An 18,329-nucleotide genomic window follows, 5' to 3' on the forward strand; every position below is an offset into this window, starting at 1 on the left:
GTTTCAGAGTAACAGCCCTGTTAGTCTGTATTCGCAAAAAGAAAAGGAGGACTTGTGGCACCTTAGAGACTAACCAATTTATTTGAGCATGAGCTTTCGTGAGCTACAGCTCACTTCATCAGATGCATACCGTGGAAACTGCAGCAGACTTTATATACACACAGAGAATATGAAACAATACCTCCTCCCACCCCACTGTCCTGCTGGTAATAGCTTATCTAAAGTGATCATCAGGTTGGGCCATTTCCAGCACAAATCCAGGTTTTCTCACCCTCCACCCCCCCCCCCCCCCCCCACAAATTCACTCTCCTGCTGGTGATAGCCCATCCAAAGTGACAACTCTTTACACAATGTGCATGATAATTAAGTTGGGCCATTTCCTGCACAAATCCAGGTTCTCTCACCCCTTCACCCCCCTCCCAAAAACCACACACACAAACTCACTCTCCTGCTGGTAATAGCTCATCCAAAGTGACCATTCTCCCTACAATGTGCGGTACAATATTTGAGGTACTGGCCCCTCAGCGCCCATGTCCCTCTGCCATATTTGTGATTTTATAATATCCTATTTTTAAAACCAGAAAACCGACATAAAAAAACAGAGGGAATGGCTAACTTACTGACATAGGGTTCAATCCTGCCACATGCTGCTGAGCTCTTCTGTGGAATGTGCCAGCTCCCACAGACGCTGGCTGGGGCTGCGGGGTTTCAGCAGAGCTGTCCAGAAAACGATAACGATTTTTCACATTAAATTTTAAAAAAAAAAGTCAGAATGATTTCGTTGTTGTTGTTCCACGGGTTTCAAAAAGGAATGATTCATCCAAACACTTCCAGGGACATTGTAAGAGAAAAATGTCCCGGTTTGAAAATTTACATTTTTAAAAACTGCCAGATTTCAGTTTTTAAATATTGTTCCTCATTTGACCCAAGCTTTCTTTTCCTCTTTTTTAATACTGTGCCACTGAAAAGAGGGGAGAAAAAGTAGGGGGGAAAGGAAAAACAACCCTGAAAAGACAAAAACACAATTTTTTTTAGACAAAAGAATTCTTAAAAAATTATGAAAATTTCCCTTTTCAAAAAAGGCAATTTTTCAATGAAAAAAAAATCCCACTTGACAATTTTCAAACAGTTCTAGTGCTAAGCATCTCACGGTAGTGTGTAACACTTCCAGGATCAAGCCCTAGCACCTGTGGTTTGAGGCTGTTTGGCTCTGGGGTTTGGTTCGGGCCCAAACAAATAATGATAGACAACAAGAAAATGTCACAAAGGCACAGTGAAAAGTTATCACTGGGACGAGGTGGACACTAAAATATTGTGGGGGCCATCATAAAAATGTTCACCATCAACTAAACTCGTTACCTATTAATGGCTATGTGGGTTGGATGAAATGGGCAAAAAAGAGATCAGGGGGCTCTGGAGTTGCCAATCTCTGTCAGCCCAATTTTAATTCTTCAGAACCAACCTCCAAATTTAGGCCATATTCCGGGAAGGACTTATGCACATGAGGGCCCAGGTCCTCAAAAGTATTTAGGCGCCTAGCTCTTAGGAACTGACAGTGCATCAAGTTAAGTATGTGTGTAAACCTGTGTGGGATGTTCCAATGAGTGGTTAAGACAACCACTGGATGACAACTTTGGATCTAAACTTTATTTCTGAAGAAAAATGGCTTTTTGATTAAATATTTCTCACGCATAAAACATCATTTACCATTTTTGTTTTTCTGTGAAAACCAGAATAATTTCAATGAGTTTTATTTGAGGAGGGAAGGGGTCCTTTCACTTCTCAACCATCTTTTCTGTTCTGGGCCCCTAGTGTTCTGTGGAAATGGTCATGAATTCAAGCTCTGGATCCCAACTTACTCAGTCTTTGGGAGCATTTACATTTTGATCCCTAGTTCTCAACTTGCATCGACCTCTACTAAACAAGTTGGAACATCAGGTCTGAAACCTCTTCAACTTCTGGGTCTGATCCAGAAATTAAATAACACTACCACCAACAGGTCCTTAGCTGACAGGGGTGCTGTGAGCCTAAATTAATTCATTAACATATGTAAAAGTCTTTGCAATCCTCAGATAAAGGCTCCATGGTGCAAGCTTTCATGATCATATTTCAAGTCACCATGAAGCCTAATTTTTACTCTCCTCAAATACCAACCCCAGTCTTCCTCCCACTGGACAATTTTCCCATTGGGAGCGACATCAGGCTCATTGTTTGTTAGTTTACTAAGTGACTCCTTACTCGCTCAGTTGTTAACATCTAGTGGCTTGTTAATGGGTTGGAATTTGGCTAAGGCTCCAGGATTAACCCCTTAGTCTTAGCAAAACGGACTGTTGCCAGGGGAATCTTTAATGACCACAAAGTCTGGACCTTAGTTTTATATCTCCTCTGAAAGTCTGCACTGTCAGGAGGGACTCAGCATTGTATAGGCTTATCAGATTTTTAACTTGTTACAGGTGGGAAATAAACCTGCTTGCTTTTTAATTTAATAGTGAAATTTAGGGCCTGACTCCCTGGTGGTATAAGCTACATATTGGATGGAAATTGATCAGAAATAAGGTGAAAGTTGCAAAGTAGTGTTACTTGCACTGATTTAGCACTCTGTGTAATGTGCATTGTTTGGTAATCAATGGAAGTTGTACTCACTTACACCAGGGCCGTGTTTGGCCCCAGAAGTGCTGTGAATGGTGTGGTAATAAGTTGCACCCTCTTTTAGTTCTTTCCTGCTGTCCCTTATTTCTCCCATTCTTCCCCCTTGGTGTGTAAAATACACTCACTTTGCACACCTACTGAATTCCAGGTCTGTGCAATTACACCAGTTAATGTACACCTCTTGTGACTCACTCACATCTGAAAAAAGAAAAGGAGGACTTGTGGCACCTTAGAGACTAACCAATTTATTTGAGCATAAGCTTTCGTGAGCTACAGCTCACTTCATCGGATACATCTGACATCACCATTTACATAACAGCTAAAGTTCTCTCAGAAACTTTGTTAGTCTCTAGGGTGCCACAAGTACTCCTTTTCTTTTTTCAACAGGAAGGACACCCATTTACACTTACCTGAATTTGTTCCACTGCATGTTAATTAAAGGCTTCCAGAAATCTGGGCACATGGATTAAAATGGAGAGTGGTTCTACTATGAGGTTTCACAGCCAAGATCATGAGTTATCTTGATAGTATCTCTGCAGATGCTGTAACAATGTCAGCAGCATCTCATTTGTTGGCATTTAGGTTACAAGCTAAGTTAAGAATAGTTATTTTTTTAAGTGTGTCTTAATTAGAAATGGCTTGAAGTGGACCAGCAGAGTGCAACTCTTTGTTGGTATCTCACTCTGAATTGTATGTCTTGAGTTATTCTCTTTAGTGATGCATCTGAATCAAAATGCAGAATGTCTCCAGCTTTGTTTGGGGGGGAAGGTGGTTTAGATTTAGATCTGAAGCCAAACTCTATGATGAAGTCACGTTTGATAGTTTATTCTCAATATTGTGACTGTACCTGCAACACTGACAGACCCTGGTCGTCAAGGGGTGGGATCAAACCTGGGATCTCTGGAGCTAAATGCGTGAACCTCTACTGCATGAGCTAAAAGCCACATGGCTCTTAGCTAGGGCTGTAGCAGATTCATTAATTTCGAAGTGGTCTCGGTGCCGCTAGAGGGAACAGAGCACCACACCCAGGAGATGTGTGAGTTACATACTCAGAACAAGCTAGGTGCTATACAGACAGAGCATGACATTGCCCTTGCCTTGAAGCTGTCACAGACCAAGTCCCTGATCCTGCAAAAAGATTTACACAGGCTAACACTCACACTCACATAGAACCTCAGTGAAGCTCTGCTCAGGCCCAGGGTTATCTTAGCTGGATCAGGGCCTAACATGACAAAAGACAGAGGAAGAATTGGGGAAGAGGATGCAAAACATAAGAAAAATGATCAAGGGAGAGCGGTGGAAAAAAACATGTCCTTAATTCCATTTTTCCTTTTATTTTTAGGGTTTGTAGATCATTAGATATTTTCCGTCTATTTAGTTTTTTCAGGCAGTGGGTAAAGGAAGAGGGAGACAAGGACAAAGGGAATTTGGTCTCTCCCACATCTCCCCCTGTAACTGTAAAACAAAAGAGCAGTTTTAGGGCAAAAGCAGCTGCAGGGCCCCTAAGAGCGAGTGGGAAGTTTATTAGAGGAAACTCAAAAGGTTTGGTTCCATAAGTGCCCACAATTCAGATTTTGATCTTAATGGTGTATTGTGGTGTATTATTGCCAGCCTCAAGTGATCGAGAATCATGTAACTGTCCCTTCCTTCCAGTGCTTGATTTGTGTGGGCAGCGGGGGAGGTGGCGTCACATTTTGAAACTTGACTCGGCATTTAAAAGAGCTAGAAACTTTCATTTGAAAGCAAGCTAGGATTCTCACCTAATCACATGATTCCAGGAGCTGAGTCTTTTAAGAAAAATCACTAAATGCCATCAGACTCACAATTAAGTCATACAAGTTGGCAACACTACCAACAACCTCTTCTCTATAAAAACATCTTCCTTAGTGATGTCTTACTAATTCCTCCCTGCACCGTGTTGTCTTACATTGGACATTTTCCCCAGAATGTCTTTCTGGTGTTGGCCCTTGAAATTTGGCAAAACCAATCAGCTGCTACCCTTAAGTAGCTATTTTACCACTAGCAGCTGTATCTGCTACTCTTTTGGCTGGTAAGTGCCTACTGTTTTCCCTTTCATATTGTTAAGGCAACAAACATTAAGGGAACCATCCAAACTGCTTGAATCTGTAAAATCAGATGGATGTTGTACAAGAGATGGACTTTCCAGAGAGATTTTTGGTATTTTCTGTTTTGGAGCAGGCCAGCAAAAAAATATGAGGAAAGCCATGTTGGAGGTAATGTTGTGCTTCTACTTTTAATCTCAGCCAGAACATTCTTGTGGAGAAGGTACCTCAGAGGAGCTGAGCTCGGGAGAGAACTGGAGACAGGCAGACTCCAGGGGATCTCTGGGTAAGCTTCTGCAGCCAGTTTAATCTGTTATATTGTTCATGTAGTTATTAAATCACACACACACACACACACAGGAAGCATTCCCTGTACACGAAAACCACCTCATTGTCCTCCTTCAAATCCCTCCTTAAAGTTCTCCTTTGCCATGATGCCTACAACAAAATTGACATCAGTGGGGCTCCTGGTGTGCTGAGACCATGGCCTGTAATGCTGACTTATACTGTCTCATTGTTTCTTTGTGGTCCCCCAACTGTTGGTATCCACCTATTGTCTCTTGTCATCTAATTAGATTGCAAATATTTTGGGGGCAGTCTCCTAGGCACTACGGTAATACAAATATGAAATAATAATTTCACGGAAACCCCAGAGACTCCCTGCATCCTTAATTATATAATAGACTTCAGCTTGAAAAGAACTGAATGTCTCCTATCTATCTAACATACTTACATGCCCCTCATTAGCACCTGAGTGCCTCACAGTCTTCATTCTCACAATACTTGCTCCTATGAGGTAAGGAAGTACTATCATCCCCATTTCACAGGCACAGAAAGATTAAGTGATTTGTGGCAGAGCAGGGACTCAAACCTGTGCCATCTAAGTCCTAGGATAGTGCACTGGGACAATCCTTTCTGTTTTGTTGCCTTTGGCATCGAGATTGGCTAGTGTCTCAGAGGGCTGAGCCCAGAAATCCAACAGGTGAGCAAAAGTGAAAGAAAGTTAACTCTGCTTTTTCAAACTTCATTAAAAACCCGTGTCTGAGTTTGGGGAGAAAATCTGGGTTGGTTCTCATTTATCTAATCAGATTCACCCCTGCCTCGCTTCTTATTATGCTTTGTTATTTATCGTCTAGTAATTAATCTGAGCCACTGACTCAAACGGAACTAGCCAACTGAAAAAGAAAATAGAACAATCCCCCCCCCCCAGTATGTTCTCTTTGCCTAGGGCGATAGGCAGCTGATGGCTAATGGGACAGATGAAGCTCCTTTCATACATTTAGCTGCTTGTTTAAGACAGAAGAATGATTGGTTGCCTTGACCAGCTCGCTGAAGCTTTCATATATGCTGTAGGTAAAGCTCGTAAGAATTTTTTTTCCTCTGCAGAAAATTTCCATTTTTTGGTCAAAATTTGAAAACTTAAAATGTTGATTTGGAAGTGCTGCTGCGATGCTTCATGGGAATTGTAGTTTGGGTGCCTAATACTCCCATTCTCTTCTATAGGTTGGGCTCCCTGGTTGAACTAAGTCTCTCGTGTTCTTCCCTCTTGGAGAAAGGAGGCGGTGCGCATGGAATCCCTGGTCATGGTGCATGATGGGAGAAGTCTGGTCATGGAGCTTGGCTCATAGGAGACAAGGCAGCAAAATTATAACTCCACAAGGCAACATCATATCCAAATCAAAACAGTTTGCTTTTAGACAAAAAAAAAAAAACCCTAAAATTTTCCATGAGAAAATGTCAATGTTGCTGGAAAAATTCTGAGTTTTCTGTCAGAAAATCGTTCCCAGCTGCATGGCTGCTCTGCTACTCAAAGCCAGTGTTTTCAAACTTCCCAGCTCTGGGGCAGCCTGCCAGGCAGAGTATCCCAGAATCAGGGCTTCCACGTTCTCCAGCTCCAGAAATTTAAGAATTCCTCTTCCAAGGCAAATTAATATTTTTGTTCTATTTGTAGCCAATTAATTCATTTTAGCATCCATTTTTCACTGTGTTATTTGGTATTATGGTCAATTAAGTTGATATTTCATAGATAATCAATGTATATTAAATAGATTTAAATTGTAAGATTACAGAAGTATAAGACTGATAAGTATTCAGGAGTGGTGAGTGTGTATTGGGTTTATAAGTGTAGGGGCAAGGTTGCGGAAGATTGTCGAGGAGCTAAGTGGTGGACTGAGTATGTGACTGGATGTAAGCGGAGAATGCAGGCAGTTTCAATGAACTTTGTCCGACAGACCCTGCCAAAAGATATTGTAGCATAGCTCAGCATATTTTTGCCTGTAAATGAGTCAGTTTATGTAATAAGCATAAATTATATATATAAGAATGTAACCAGCTGTGACCCCATGTAACCCCGAGATAAGCCGGGGAATGTAGCGCCACAGAGGACTCCCCCGCGGCGGAGTCCTGCCTGGTCAGCTGTCCTGAACAGCCAGAGTCCCCTGCAGCCCCTCCACGCATCCTAGGGGCTCCCTGCACAGATTGGAGCGTAAGTTCTTCCTTCCTTCAATAAAGCATAGTCTACTATTCTTAGGCCTGAGTGTCCTCCTTTCACTGGTATCTCCCCCCCAGCCCTTGCGGGCAAAATAAGTAAAGCAAAAGAGGTCATTTTCAGTCTTTTCAGCTTGAAACTGTAGCAACAGGAGCTGAACCCATGGTAGTTTAATAAAACATTGCTGAATTCAATTTAAATTAAAAAAAGCCTACACATTTCAGAACACTCTAAAAAAAATTGGACTAAAAGCAGATGTTTTAGAGGAAGGATTGTCCTCTGGTTAAGACACTGATAGGGACTCAACCGTGCTGGGTTTAACTCCTGGCTCTGCCACAGGGCTGGGTGAATTTTGTTGGATTAATCTCACTGTAATTTAATTCCCCATCTGTAGAATGGGGACAAGAATACTTTTTGTCTCATTCTTTGTCTTGTCTATTAGACTAAAAGCTCCTTGGGGGAAAATATTGTCTCTTACCAGGTGTCTGCATGGTGCCCAGTAAAACAGAGCTCCAATCATAGCTGTGATCTCTAGACACAACTATGACACAAATTATGATCAAGTGATGAAGAATAGGTGGGAGTTTTAAAAAATAGATATAGACACATGAAAACATATTATAGGTAAATGTTCTGGACACAGTACTGCCGACCCAAACCGGCAGCACATTGTTCATGGGCAAGAGATATTGTGATCGTCATCAGCCTGCTTTGGCTTTTTATATTGGCTGCCTATTAAGTGGTGTATTCCATTTAATGGTTTATAAATTCAATTTTTGTTTTATTTTTTGTAACTTTGATGGTATATATCAGTGTTTTATTTTATAGTATTTTTTCTATTTAAATTTTCACAATTGCAGGAAGTTATGTGGGGGGGTCAGACCATAAGTAGTTAATGACAGTAGGCATTGAGATTCAAAGAGTTAAAGCTTCATAACCGTTAAAACACTAATTGCCAACGTCGCATGTCATAACATACAAAGTAAAATAGTCTTAAATCACACTCTAATATGTTCTCAGTAGCATTTTTCTTACTTTACGTATCTGTACATTTCTATTTATTATGGCTGGAAATATTTTTTCCTCAGTTTGTGTGTGTAAAATGAAATCTACGCTTATCGACAGTGACAGATAAAAATCGAATCCTTCCAAGCCTATTTATAAAGCTCGGAATGGGACTAGTTGTGATTCTATTCACAAACTCCTCCTGGAGTCTTTGCCTGGCAGTTTTTGTGCTCACCTACCACCCAGTGCATAGGGGTTGCACTATCTCACCTGAAGTCAGCAGGCTAGTGAATCTTTGCTATGGTGACCCAGTGTGGAACTCACTACCCCCTGATGTTTGGCTCATTTCATTTAAGAAAAACACATCAAATCTCTATGAGACTCGCAATGAAAATCCCAAGAATTGGCAACACTAACACGTAAACAAAATGTAGTCAAAGGCTAGAGAATTCATTTAAATATAAATTAAAAAGGGTTCTTTCTAAATATATCAGATCTCAGATAATCTGGAGATGATAAACATCCAGTTTTACAGTGCTCCTCCCAACCTTCTGCATGCAGCCTGTCACTGATCAATGTAAAATGAAATTCCCACCCACATGCATAGTCACTTACACGCATGCTCACGGTACTGAAACTTAAAAAAACCCAAAAAACACCACTCTTGAATTTACCAGAGTTAAAATGATTAGTTCAAATATTCTGCAAGTTTCTGCATTAGCTACTTTGCAAATAGAATTGGTACCTTAGCATGTCATTCATTGTCACTTACCACAATGTGAGCCCAGTTCTGATCGCAGTTACACTAGTGCAGTAACCACAATGGAGTCACTCCAGAGTTACAGTGGAGGGACTAATCAGACTCTGCCCTATATGTTAAACTGCTTAGAGATTGGCATGGACTGTGAGATTGGATCCAGATTTCCAACACCCAAAAACTCACAGGTTTTCAGAACTGGGTTTTGGATTCTTCCCTTTGTAAAGATGGGGTTCATTTGCGTTACAGGCCCTCACATTGCTTGGTGCAGGTGTTTGGTTTGAGCCCGTCACTACCGTGGATGTGTACTCTCCTAACTGGGTGCAGTTATATGCACTGAGAAAACAATTGTGCGTGGTCCTGTAAGCTGGTGACTTCCTAAGCTCTTATAAAGAGGGAACAAATAAGATCAACCACTACTAAGGTCTTAATGGCAGCTGAGTGGAAATACTAGCACGTGGTTTGTGATATTAGCTTCAGGGCATGATGTTTATAACAGACACATTGCTACATGCATCTCACATGGCCTCCTCTTGCCTCTCATGCCCTGCCCTCTGGAATGTCGCTGCTATTCATGGGGTCAAAGTGAGTGAGAATCCAAGGGCAGGAATCAACACTAGTTTCCACATTGACTCTGTTTATTTCAGTTCAGTCACTTGGGAATCATGAGGTTTCTTCTGTTTTTTGTTGTTGTTGTTTCTTCTTCCTTTTTCTTTCAAGGAACTTTACTGCTGAATGTCACAGAGAAAACACAGATTTGCCAGCTGCTTATGGAAGCTCTAGGCTCCCTGGAAAAGTAAAAAGAAAAAAATATATATATAAAAAAATCTTTGCCTATGAGAGCGTTTGTTTAAGCAAAGTAAGGTTATACACCATGCCGTGCCTGCTTTCAAGCACAAGTCTCTACAACTCACTTGTGCAATGCACTTCCCCATTCTCCCTTCACAGCTCTGATCTCCCTTCACAGCTCCTTTCTCCCCTTCAGAGAATCAACTCAGACCCATAAAAGCCAGGCACTGGTCCTCCATAGCAAGAGATTTCTTCAAAGAGACTAGGTTCTCTCCTGTGCTAGAGCTCAAATCCATGCCGGGAGAGGCATCATTAGAATCTCAGAGCTGGCCCCAGCCCTGAGGCGATTTAGACAGTGGCTGGCTGCTCTAAATTATGCTTCTGGTGCAAGGTCCGTAATTGCTCCACCACACTCCTTCTTTCCCCTGACATGCTCCCTGTGCTGGACAGGGACAGGGTGCTGCTGAGGAGCAGATATGCCAGCAAGATGTTCCCCTCTGCCATTGTGGCTGGATGATGGACCCTTTCCCCCCATCCGAGAGGTGCTGTCTGTCCCTAAATGATTAGAGGGGACCTGAGGCACAGAGAGATTAAGGGCTTTGCTTAAGGTCATATACAGTGTGTACTGCAGAGCTATGAACCCAACCCAGATCTCAAGTCCCAGTCCCACAACCCAGATCTCAAGCCTGTAAAGTTTCCTCTTTATTCTTATATTGAGGAGGCATGTGTGTGCGTGCGTGTGCGCGCCTGGGGGAAGAGATTGTCCCATTTCCCTTCAGATGCAGTAAGGGACTAATTGTCCAAGAGCCACTGGATCCACCTAGCTCTTGGGACACCTGCAAAGGCCAAGACCAACCATGAAGAACCATGCACTGACTCCTATCTGAACCTTTGTGACTTGAACGCACAGCTCCTGCAGCTGTGCCCCCAGGGCCTTCTCTGCCACCCAGAACCCTGGCTTTTTATTTTTGGAACCAGCTACCTGTCTTACAGCTTTATGTTTCTTAACTGTACTAATTCCTCAACTGAATCACCATGCAGTGCACAGACCTACTCTGGGGACCTGCAGCATGGTGTGGCAGTAACCCTCATCCTTTTTACCTCCAGCCCTCCTTACTGTTTGCCCTTGGATCATGTGTAACAACAAATTAGATGGGGGCAGGGCCCTTACCTTTCCTCTGTGCAGTATCTGTCCTGCCTTTGGGAGCTGCACAGGAACACAGACTTCTCACAGGGCCACCATTAACTCGCCTGTAGCATTCAGGGCATGATGCAGCAGAGAATGGCTGCTCCCTCTCCCTCCATCCCCACCACCTCCCTGCTCCTTCCGTGCCTGAGCCTCACCGATGGGGTCCAGGGTGTATGGCTGCACTGCAAGGGAAGGTGTGAGTGTAGGATGGGTAGGCTTAGCCATGCAAGCTTCAATCTAGCTAACATGGGTAACTATAGTAATTTAGATATAGCCACACTAGCTTCAGCATGGGCTAGTAACCAGAATAAGTACTCAGGCTCCCTGGCAGGCTTGTACTCTGGTTGCTAGTGCTAATCTGTGCCACCGCATCTTCACTACTCTAGTTACCCATCCTAGCTAGATTAAAGCTAGCATGGTACGCCCAGTCACACCTTTCCTGCCAGTGTAGATGTTCCCTCAGAAGCTAATGTCACCTCTGATGAAACGGATGCTAGTAATAATACTTTCTGGCTCTCTTCACCCATTGATTTTGGAGCACTTTACCAAGGTGGCTAAGTAACATCATCCCCATTTTACAGATGAAGAAACTGAGGCACAGAAATCAATTAGAAACCAGGAGTTCCAGACTCCTGCTATAACCATTAGACCACGCTCCCTCCCCAAGAATGGGATATTGCCTTGGAGAACCCCTTTTTCTTACACAGAGTTTATCTTCCTTCTAACTCCGATCTCTGCCTCTCTTCCTTCCTTTTTCACCGGCAAGGGTCATTCTTGAAGAAGGATTTAACAGGGTCCCTCACTTCATTTTTTTCTTTGCGGTCTGGATTTAAGAGAGTCCTTCTCTCCAGTTCATAGCCAGGACCTTAACACAGAGCTGATGGGTAGGGCTGCATGAAAATTGTCCATCAAAACTTTTTTTTTTTTTTTTTAGGAAAAATTGGATTTTTGACAAAAATGATTTTTTTTCACAGAAAGTACCTGCTTTTCTCAAAAATTTTCAGTTCGTTTCTCAAAACACTGAATAGTCAACAGCTGAAAACTTGCAGCCAAAAAATGAAGTTTGTGGTTTGATTTTAGTTTTTTGCTGAAATGCCAAAATTTTCTATGAAAAATTTTGATTAAAATGACTTTTTTTGTTTGCTTTCATCAAAATTTTCTGTGGGAAAGAATCCCGGTTTCGGATCTCTCCTGTTGAGGGATGAGCACCCTTCCCCTCTCTTTCTCCCATAATTAAGAATGTTAATTCTACAAGGCTCACACTAGCTAGGTTTTCAGAAGTGATGAATGATTTCAAGAGGTTTAATTTTTGGGTGCCCAACTTGGGGCATCTTAAAGGTGCTTGATTTCCAGAAGGCGGGTACTCGGCACTTTATGAAAACCAGGCCCCTTCAGTTTGGGCACTGAAAAACAGAGGCATTCAAAGTCACTAGTAACTCTTGGAAAAATAGAAGCACACTGAAAAATATCCCACAACCCCTCCTTCCCCCACAGACATCTAGGAACAAAGCAAAATACTTACATGTGCTCTTACTCTGAATTTGTTCTGTGATTTTATTCCCCCTGCCAGATATAATTTTTTATCAGTACAGATATATTAAAAAGAAAAGGAGTACTTGTGGCACCTTAGAGACTAACCAATTTATTTGAGCATAAGCTTTTGTGAGCTACAGCTCACTTCATCGGATGCATATAGTAGAAAATGCAGTGAGCTGTAGCTCACGAAAGCTTTTGCTCAAATAAATTGGTTAGTCTCTAAGGTGCCACAAGTACTCCTTTTCTTTTTGTGAATACAGACTAACACGGCTGCTACTCTGAAACCATATATTAAAAAGTTATTTCTAAGAAAGTACTTAGAGAGGAAAGGATTTCTGATCTTTTCAGACTATGTCCTTCCTCCTCAGCTGTCTTTTTCGCTCCCTCCCTCTATTCCTTTCTCTAAGGCTTATGACAAACAAATGACTTTAAAACACTGAGGCGTAATCCACACCCCCTCTTCTTTAACTCTTTCTCTCTCTCTCTCTCCATCACACACATACCCTCTCACACAGCCACTCACCCACCCACACACAGAGTCACAGATGAGATCAGCATGCAGAGTACTTAACTTTACCTTCTCCTGAGCCAGCTTTGTTGGTCCCCATATAGATTCTCATTTTATGGGGATCAATGATCATTGATGCTTCACATTCCCTCCCATTTCTTGCTCTCCGATGTAAGCTTAACTGTTGAATCCCCAACAAACTCACATGCTTTGGAAGATTTTCACTGGCGATTGAATCTCTGCTAAACAGCATGTTGTAGCTCTACCTGGGTGAAAAAGTAGCTTAATTGTGCTGGTGTAATAAATGTACCATAACTCCACTACTGCCACCAACAGGACACTCAATAAAAATGTGCCATTTCCCACAATCAGCTCCTGCTTTACTATCTAGATTTTGAAAAAAGTTAATAAGTAGATAAGAGGAACTTGTATAGAATGGTAGTGTATTTGCTCTAACCAATCCCTCTCTAGAATGTGATTTACAGCGTTCTGTTCATACTGATCTAAGCAGTATTAGTTACCCCTTGTTCATCCAAAATGGCTCTATGAAGCACGCATAATATTTCCTTTAAAATATATACATATATTTTTGAGGCTCAAACAGATATCAAATCATCAAGGCAAAGGCGTAAACAAGACAACACATGCAGGCTTATCCCAGATATTATTAGACGTCATCATTAACGGGATATCCTAATGAATGAATTATTTTTTGTGAAGCACTTCAGAAGTAGAAACCACTTTCCCATGACAAAGTTTCTATCCCGTGCCAACGATTCATTCTACCAGGGGCTTCTCCTTTGTTATTGAAACCAGCTGGTCCAAACTGGGAGAATGACCAGAAGTTCAATGCATTAAAACACATTTTTGGCCACTGGTAACAAATACTGAGCACATTACTTTCAGTTGTTTTTTTAAGCCCATTGCCCAGATTTATTCCAAGCAAACGTTGGTTTTTTTTTGTTAACAGAAGAATACGTTTCTTCACATACTTTTGCAAAAACAACTTAATTTTAATACTAGAAAATTAAAATTGGATAGGCAAAGCACTTTCCAAATTTACTGTATCATTTATCTCTAGAGGAGGGGGAAAAGTCCCAAAAAACTAAAAATTCAGAGGAAAATTTGATTTTAAAACATCCATGATTCAAAAACAAAGATATTGGTGCCACAGTTGTAGAAGTACGAATTTATTTCAAAAGGACATTGTCATAGCAAAATTAATTTGAAAAACCTCAATAACTAGATGATTAAAACTTTAAAAACCCAGTGTACTTTCTACTCCCGATATGTTCACGAGGGTGTGACTTCTGCACTTCACTCATTTTAGGTGATAAAACTACAGTGGTGAATTTCACTTTTTGTCTAGTTTCAGAGTAGCAGCCGTGTTAGTCTGTATCCGCAAACAGAAAAGGAGGACTTTTGGCACCTTAGAGACTAACCAATTTATTTGAGCATAAGCGTTTGTGAGTTACAGCTCACTTCATCGGAAGCTGTAGCTCATGAAAGCTTATGCTCAAATAAATTGGTTAGTCTCTAAGGTGCCACAAGTCCTCCTTTTCTGTTTACTTTTTGTCTAGTGGTTTCTCTGTTGGGGGGTTCTCATGCACTGTTACAATGTTGGCAGGTTGCAATTCACAGCTCTCTGGGGGCACATTTGAGGCTTGATCTACATTTAAAACTTATTTTGGCATAGGTCTGTCAGTCAGGAGCGTGAAATAGGGTGACCAGACAGCAAATGTGAAAAATCGGGACTGGGGTGGGGGGTAATAGGAGCCTATATAAGAAAGAGACCCAAAAATGGGGACTGTCCCTATAATATCAGGACATCTGGTCACCCTAGCGTGAAAACACCATTCTCTGACTGACATAGCTATACCGACAAATCCTCAGTGTCGATGCAGCTATGGCATCAGAAGAGTGCTTCTGTCAGCGTAGCTCATGCTGCTCAGGGAGGCAGTATTCCTACATCAGCAGAAAAACTCCTTCTGTCAGCATATGCTGTGTCTACACTAGGGGGCTATGGTGTCACAACCTATGCAGCATAGATCTAGCCTCAGTCCAGAAATAATTGTTTTCTTTCTGGGGATGAATGTTGTCTGTAAAATGTTTCTATTTGTATTAAGTTTTGCTAAAAGGTCTTTTATGATTCTTCTTTTTAAAGAATGACACCAAAATACTATGTAAACTGAGCTGACGTTCAGTATTACACATGAGTGCATGTGTGTATGAGAGAGAGAGAGAATTCAGGGTAACACTGTCAAAAAAACACAACACTTAGGCAAGTTAGTCTGTCATTCCCCATTGAAAGGTAATGGGATTTATGCTCCCTAGTGGAGTTAGACCTAATTTTTCAGCCAAAACATTTTTGGCAAAAAAATGCAAATTTGACAACCGTGAAACACGTTGCAAATTCATGTTGGCATTGCCAAATGCTTCATGTTGAAAACACAAGCCAAAAAACCAAAACCAAAAAAAAACCCTTTCACTTTGACATTTTCTAAATGAAAAGTTCCAGTTTTTCAGTTCAAAGCCACTTTTTGTTTCACATCTTCAATAATTTTATTTAAAAATTCAAAAACCCCAAATTGATTTTTTTAAAAAACGTTGATTTGCCAATGTCGACAACAAAGTAGGCCGTATTGACTAAAAATCCAACCAAACAACCTGAACTCAAGATAACTCAATGTGAGACGCTCTCAGTCTGAGTCCACTCAAGTGGACAGTTATGGAGTAACACACTCACAAGGAAAGTTTGTTCCTAACCCTCATCAGGAAGCAGTTTGCCTTATTCTCTGAAGCCTCAGGGTCCATAGCCCTTATGCATTTTCATATAATCTATTGTAACTTTGGATGTTCTCATTAAATCCATATAAATGAATGATGCTTTTCTGAATCTGCACTTTGCCTCACTGACCATCTTGTGGCAACGAGTTCCACAGGTTAATCACACACTATGTAAAAGAGCATTTCCTTTTATTAGTCTTAAATTTAATGGCATGCCGCCTTGTTCTTAGACAGAGACTAAATAGGAGTGTTCTGATCTACCGTTTCAACACTGATTGTTATGTTCTGTCCCTCCATCATATCCCCTCTTACTCGTCTGCTCTCTAAGTTAAAAACACCATCTTTTCAACCTACCCTCACATAAGGAGTTTTCCCATACTGCTATTCATAGACACGACTTGATAGTTTCTTGTTTGGTTATTTACTTACTTGTATTATCAGTTAACATAGCCTAATTTGAAGGAACAATGCTGAGGTGTAGATTAGGGACCAGATCCTTAGTTTGTGTAAATCAAAGTAGCTCTCATAACTTCACTGTACCTATGGTAATTTACACCAGCTGAAGATCTGGTTAGGAGTAGACATGAGCTGTGGAAGGCTGACTGAATGAAATAAGCTCTGAGGAGGGATAAGAAGGTGATGAGTAAGGGTATAGGCTGGACTGGATTCCAAGCATGGCACAAGAAAAAGCATGCCCACTTGCGAGAGGAGATGGTAGGGCATGCAGTATTGACAGAGCACAAGGTGCAGTAGGGGAGATGAAAGAAGAGCTGAAGGCCAGGGCAGAACTGTGCAGAGCCTTGATGCCATGGAGAACAATGGCTTTACAGGTAGAGCACTGGCCTCAGATCTGGATTCAGTTCCCAGCTCTGCCATTGACTTTCCTGTGTGAACATGGACAAATCATTTAGTCTCTCTGTGTTTCAGTTCCCCATTTGTCAAATGAGGATAAACACGTCCTTTCTCTGTCTTGTCTATTTGGATGGTAAGCTCTTTCGGGCACGGAATCTCACCATGTGCATTTATAGCATCGAGCACTATGGGGGTCTGATCTCAGCTGAGGGCTCTAGGTGCTACTGTAATAAAAAATAATAACTAACTTTTGTCTGAAAAGCCATATGCTGAAAACACAGTGAGTCTAGTTTGCCAGAATCTAAACGTTATAAGAAGGCTGCAAAGTCATTTTGTTAAACGGAAACCAATTTCCCCAACTAAAAACGTGGGTGGTTTTTTGTTTTTTTTCTGTTTTACAAACCTTGGGTTAATACTGATTGTGTCATGAAAAAGCTCCCCGTTCTCTCTCTCCATCAAATGCTCTGGAAAATTATCGAGCACATATTGCACCTCTAAGCGCTTCATCAAAATGCAATCATTTCTGGAGACACACAAGAATCTTTCTAACCAACCTTTAATTTAAAAAAAGTAAAACAAAGCTCCGTGTTTCTACTTGGTTCTTATCTTCTAAAGTCAGAAGCAGTATAGCCATCTCCTTCCTTTCCTCACCTCCATGAAACAGTGCAGTTCAGGGAATAAGGACAGGTTAATGAACCAGAGACATTAGAGATGCCAAAGACCTATTAGATTAATTTTATGCTTCTCCCTCTTGCAATCTATGGCTTAGCTGGTTGAAAGCCAGCCCTCTCTGAGTCAGGGTTTGTAGGATGCTGTCTTTGATCACTACTCATGTCGTCTAGATTCGAGCACGTAACTGAGATGTGATTAAGGCTACGCAGTGCATTATGGACCCCTTGAATCCCCCAATCCAACTGTGATGGCTTTGGATCAGATATGATTGTTGACTCCATCTCTCTCTTTATTTTGTCTCGACTAGACTGTAAGCTTCTTGGGAGTTTGTGGAAAGCTGGGAAGATTGTCAACATGGGTGCAAGTACTGGGGAGTACTATGTGCCTCCAACTTTTTACTATCGTGGGTTTGCTCCCCACAATGCAGGCACAGATCTCATGCTATTGCCATCCTGTTCCTCCCCATTCCCCACGACAGCTCCTGGTCAGTGTGTGTCATGTGTATTGCAGATGTCCCCACCTTCCGCTCCACGTGGGAGGCATGTTTCTTTGACCTGCCTTCTCTGTTATGAACACAGAGCAGCATGTACAGCTAAACTCCCTCCCCCAAACAATCCCCAAACCCTACCTGCATGCACAGTTCTCTTCCTGTATAGGGGATGAGAGAGAACAAAACACACATGACAGATACAGTGTTAGCCATGTTGTTTAATGTGCTACGGGAAGGCACTCACAACTACACTGACGAGCGTGTTATAAGAGCTGGTATAAAATAGAAGAGTGTTGCTCGCTGTGCCCAATCCACAGAGAATGTGAGTCTCTTGTAGCTGCCACCTTGTGGGCTTGGATCATTAGTTCAAGTTGAAGCAGTTCATCATTTTTGCTTTGGAGGTCCCCCATTCAATCCCCAGTGTTGGCCTAGATGCCACCTCTCGTGCTGGCATCACTGACTGTCAGCTCCCAACAAATGGTACGTCCTGAAATTTTCACTAACTCTTGATTCCATTCTTACCAAGACAAAATTCCTATTCTCC

At 41.7% G+C, this 18,329-nt stretch overlaps 1 protein-coding gene across 5 annotated transcripts in view; it reads left to right on the top strand.

Annotated features, from left to right (window-relative positions):
- The window catches only part of PKHD1 (PKHD1 ciliary IPT domain containing fibrocystin/polyductin), a 467,199-nt gene that overhangs the window by 425,155 nt on the left and 23,715 nt on the right, over positions 1 to 18,329 (top strand). The window contains exons 68-69 of one of the 5 annotated variants that reach the window (XR_012157891.1): positions 4,914 to 4,998; positions 6,216 to 6,666. The exons of 1 other annotated variant lie outside the window; for it this stretch is intronic. The gene's annotated coding sequence lies outside the window, so the exon portion shown is untranslated. Of the gene's footprint in view, positions 1 to 4,913; positions 5,026 to 6,215; positions 6,667 to 18,329 lie in introns of those variants that run through there. 3 more of the 5 variants (XR_012157892.1, XM_073335718.1, XM_073335705.1) reach the window with 3 other exon arrangements.

The sequence above is a fragment of the Lepidochelys kempii genome, chromosome 3, assembly GCF_965140265.1.
Source record: "Lepidochelys kempii isolate rLepKem1 chromosome 3, rLepKem1.hap2, whole genome shotgun sequence".
Taxonomy (NCBI): Eukaryota; Metazoa; Chordata; order Testudines; family Cheloniidae; genus Lepidochelys; species Lepidochelys kempii.